The sequence below is a fragment of the Camelina sativa genome, chromosome 14 (genome assembly GCF_030686135.1).
Source record: "Camelina sativa cultivar CO46 ecotype springtype chromosome 14, ASM3068613v1".
In the NCBI taxonomy this organism is placed as follows: Eukaryota; Viridiplantae; Streptophyta; class Magnoliopsida; order Brassicales; family Brassicaceae; genus Camelina; species Camelina sativa.
Window position 1 is genome coordinate 32708582 of NC_141893.1, and position 5183 is coordinate 32713764.

At 29.0% G+C, this 5183-nt stretch overlaps 1 long non-coding RNA gene across 1 annotated transcript; it reads left to right on the forward strand.

Annotated features, from left to right (window-relative positions):
* Positions 1-215: 215 nt before the first annotated feature.
* On the forward strand, positions 216-1801 carry LOC104742891 (uncharacterized). Its single transcript, XR_760582.3, has 3 exons — positions 216-512; positions 783-958; positions 1566-1801. It is a non-coding gene; the product is annotated as an uncharacterized LOC104742891 (long non-coding RNA).
* Positions 1802-5183: the final 3382 nt, after the last annotated feature.

Genomic DNA, 5183 nt, shown 5'->3' on the forward strand with positions numbered 1-5183 from the left:
AAAAAAAAAAGTGTAACTGTTTTAAAAACATTTGTTATGAACCGAATGGAACCATCAACTTCTTTAAGAAAAAAAGAAAGAAATAAAGGAGACTCTTAGGTTATCCCCAACGGAGGTTCTTAGAGAGGTTTTAGTGGAGAAAAAAAAAATCAGATTATACAAAAAAATTTAAGTGAGGCTCTTATATTACATACTCTTTTATGGTTTAAGAGCTTGTACGTGTCGAGTGTTCGTTGGCTGGACAAAAAAATAGAAGAACCAAAAAAACATTTGTTTCACACGATTAATTTTTTTTCTCTCTTGATCTCTCTCTCAATTGTTTCTCTCTCGATCGAAATCCAGTCTTGATAAAAGGAAAGAGAAGGATATGTTTCAGCTGTGTAATCAGAGGCGATTGTGGTAGGAGGAGAGACGAAGCCGAAGGGGTTTAATCTCGGAGGCGAATCGGAGGATATTGATTTGAGTTTGGAATCGGGTCATTCAGATGAGGTTGAAGCAACTAGAATCGAAGGGTAAGTTTCTCTGTTTAGTAGATTAAATTCGCGAATAGTTAGGAGGGATTAGGGTTGTTTGGATTTTGATCGTAAATTTGGGATTAGGGTTGGTTATTCGAAATTTTAGGGTTCTTGCCTGTAAATGTCTAGATTTCGAAATCGGTTACAGGTAGGGTTTAGGATTGTTGCTATATGATTGAGAAACTGATCCTGCTGTTTGTAACTTGATATAACTTATCTTTCTGTGGTGATGTGTATTGATGGTTCTTCTTGCTCTGTTTATATCAGAGGCAAACGGAAAGAGTAAAGAGAGATAAAGCTCAAACAAGAAGAATGGATGATGCAGCTCCGACAGTTCAACCACATGGCTAAAGAAGTTGTTGCTGCTGTTCAGAAATCTGCTATTGATGCTAGGAGAAACATTGTTCAAGTTCCTATGACCAAGTACTCCACTTTCCCCACAGGTGAAAAAAAAAGTTTTGAATTTGATGTTTGTAATGTGTGTTGACGTGTTGGAAGATTTGGTTTTGGATGAGAAAAGAGTCTTTCTTGGTGATGGACTTTGATTTGAGGGGTTAGTTCTTGTTAGCATTGTGCAACCATGGTTTTGTTGGATTTTAGGATTGGTGTTATGGGACTTGGTACTCAAAATCTTATATTTGTGTCCTAATGGTTAGAAGAATCGTTTTATTGGTCAATCAGTTGGCAATGAACTAAGATTTTGGGATTTAGTCTTCTTAGCATTGTGCAGCCATGGTTGTGTTGGATGTGAAAAGTGGCTAGTGATAAGCAGTAAACAATAGAGAACAAAGGTTCGCTAAGCAGTAATAATAATAACATTGTAAAGGGCAGATATTAGACGTTAGCTAACTTGTGGTGGAGCCTGCTAAAATGTAATTACTCTTTCAATTCCAAACTATAACATAGAAGAAAATAGGAATGTTGATACTCATTACATTCAAAGTCTTGAAACACTACTTGAGATAAGAGTGCTTTCTGCTGAAAAAAGAAAACTTATAGCATCGTTTTCTAGCATCAAGTGAAGAGACGTTAATCTTTTTCACTCATCAGGTGGGAATTCTTCATCAGAGGCTTCGTTTTCCAGTATAGAGCCGAGAGTTTTCCTCAATATGCTGAAAGTTTTGTCATCCTACACCCAGAGAATTTGCGTTTCAGTCATACAACAAGATCAAAGAGAGAGAGAGAGTAATGTAAATGTAAGGATTTTATTTACCTAAGAGACTCAAAATAAAAACCTACCAATTGGGGGGAAAACTTTTAATTAACAAACTCAAAATTCTTAATCATCTCAAACTACTAAATATATAAATAAACTATTTAAGAGCCCCTAAAATATATCCTTCATTGGGGTTGCCCTTACCACTATTAAAAAACAGTAATGCATGTGTGTGTCTATACATATCACAATAACATGTAGACATGTAAAAATAAATAAAAAGAATAGTCCACATATTGCAGAATCTTTTATATATATCATGTTATTTTATATTTTAATATGATATTACGATATTTGCTAAAATAATATGCAAACTTTTACTACAAGAAAAAAAAACATATGTTAAGAAGCCACATTTTTTCTGTTTCCCGCAGGGCCCACAGTTTATTAATTTTTTTTTTGAGACCATAGTTAATTAACTATTTAAGACCAAATTACAAAAGGTAGCTAGAACAAATAAACCCATAACATAAACGACAGTGAGAAAAAGAAAAAAACCTCATTTAAATATCACATTAGTAATTCGAATAATAAAAAGCTTAATGTGTACTTTAATTTTAGTAACGATGTAATCGAAGAAGAATAATGTTTTCGAATTAGTTTGATACTTGCATGTTAACAACCTGATCATCACGACACTAGCAGCCCACAAGTTCAATTTTTTGTGTGTCAATAAGTGATTTAAAATGATGGAATCTCTCTTTTATAGTTACATAATATTAATCATTATATAGTTAGGAAGTTAATGGGTGTCATTATTGAAGAATAATTAGTAGTAGTGATTAACTAAAAATAATACAGTATACTCATATTACATTTAATTAAGCCAGGGTCCAGAGAGAGCATATGTAACGCGACAAAGGTGGGTCCTGTTCCACCACGTGGCAGACAAAAATAAGATTTTGATCGAACATGGATCCAATTCCCATATTCTTCTTTTTAACATATGCGAATTACATTTTCGTTTTTACAACTTACACCATACCATATGTGATGATACTCTATTTTTGCCTCTATAATAGAAGAACTTTATAAGAACATCTTCAATAGTTCTTTATTTTTTATTCTATAATAGAAATCCTTTATAATAAAAGTAAATGTTGCTCCAATCTACTTCTATTTTCACCTCTAAGACTATCTCCAATAGTTTTCCCTATTTTTTCCTCTATAATAGAGGATCTCTATTATAGAAGAGAGTTTTGCTCCAATGGTTTTCTCTATTTTTCCTCTAAAAAAGAATATTTCAAATAGATTCTTTTTTATTTTACAATTAACACCTTTTATTTATAAAGATTGCAAACTAACCCATTTTACTTTAAATTTGTAACACTTTCATAAAATTATTATTTTTATTTAAATTAATAATTATTGTTATAAATAGCATCAGTTGGTTTGTTTGGACAATATTTTAGCGATATTGATGGATCCCAAAGTAATATACCGGATTATTAAATTATTAGTTTTTGTTGTATTAAAATAATTATTATGGATTGAATGAAAATAAATTTTATAATTTATATAAATTATCTTTTCCAAATGGTAGTCTCAATATTTTAGACTAAATATTTATACTTCAATTTATATTATTAGTTCTTAAAAATAATTATTTTATTAAATTTGTATTATTAGTTCTTAAAAATATTTGTTTTATTTATTTTGGTCATAAATAAAAGAAGTTAAAGATTAAGAGGACTACTTTGTAAATAATATAGTTCACTTCTATTTATAGAGAAAAAAATAGAGAAAAAAATAGCAATCTCTATAATAGAAGTGAAAATAGAAATCCATTGGAACAAAAATTACTTTATAATAGAGTTTACAGGTAAATATAGAGGACCATTGAAGATGCTCTAAAATAGATATTGCTATTTTTTTCTCTATTTATAGAGGAACTCTATTTTTTTCTACAAAGGGTTCCTCTATAAATAGAGAAACTCTATTTTAGAGGTGAGAATAGAGGTGGGTTGGAGTAAAACTCACCTCTATTATAGAGGAAAAAAATAGGGAAACCCTTGGAGATGGTCTAATAGAGGTGAGTTGGAGTAAATAGAAGAAAAATAATAATCTCTATTTTAGAGGTGAGAATAGAGGTGGATTGGAGTAAAATTCATCTCTATTATAGAGGAAAAAATAGAAAAAACCATTGGAGATGGTCTTAGACCATGTATAATGGTTTTTTCTTTCAACACCCTCCACATCAACTTTTAACACTCCACATGTACATTTCCAATAGTTTTTTTAATAAAATTCAACACCTTATCCTACTATTTTCACTTTCTATTCTTATTTTTACTTAATTTGATAACAACACATTTATAATAATAATTAAAATTAATAAAAGTTACATTATTATTTTTTAAATTGAAATTTTATATTTTTAGCTAATTTTTAATAATACAAAATTATAAAATATGAAATAAACAAGAGTTTATTAGAGAAGAATTTGAAAAATATACTAGAAATGATGATTTTTTGTATCGGAATAAAATGAACCAAGTCTCTATTTAAGAGCGTAAAAAATGTTGAATTTTGATATTAAAATTATTTTATAAATAAATTATTTACTACATAATAATTGATTTTAAAATGATAAGATAAAAAAAAAAATTCCAAAATCTTACTCTTCAATAAGAATACAACACATGTCTCTCTCTCCGAATCTTTTTTTCGACAAAAAAAAGAAAGAAAAAACAAAAACAAAAATTAGAACATCGCATATGTGATTGTGGGCCCCAAAAAACAGATTCAACAAGAATGAATCCACCTAGATTTTTTATTTTCTTCAACACTCTCATTGCAGTGATTAAGCAGTTGAATAACTTTTTCAACAACCCCATTACACATAGTCTTATGTGTATATATATTCTAATGAAAATACTGTACACACAAAATGAAAAAAAAAATTGTCTATTACATTGACATTAGATTTAAATATATATAATAAAAATAATTAATTAGTTTATTTAATCCAATAAATTATATTATTGGAGCTGAGAATATCATGTAAATGTCCCAAGTGCCGCAGTTCCAATGTTTTTTTCTTCTTAGGATTCTACTTGTACCATTTCTGTTTGTATTACAATGGTGTTTGTGTTGTGTTGTTTTTTTAGCTTTTGTTTTTTTCGCACTATTTGTATTTCTCTGTAATTTTTATCAAAACTTGCAAAATAGTATAAACTAATTCACATTAATTTAAAGAATTGTATATATATTACCTAGGGCAAGGTATAGTATAGTATAATCTTTGATGTAAAGGTCGGCGAAACTTTTGTTTTGGGCGGTCGCTTTCGCTTCTTCGTTCTTTTCTAAAAAAATCCATTGCATATGCCATTAGTAGCTCATTATCAAAATAGTAATAACAATAATATTATTAATAATAATTATAAGTATTATTATTATTATTATTATTATTATTATTATGCCATTTGCTAGCTGTTATGTACTTCCTATTT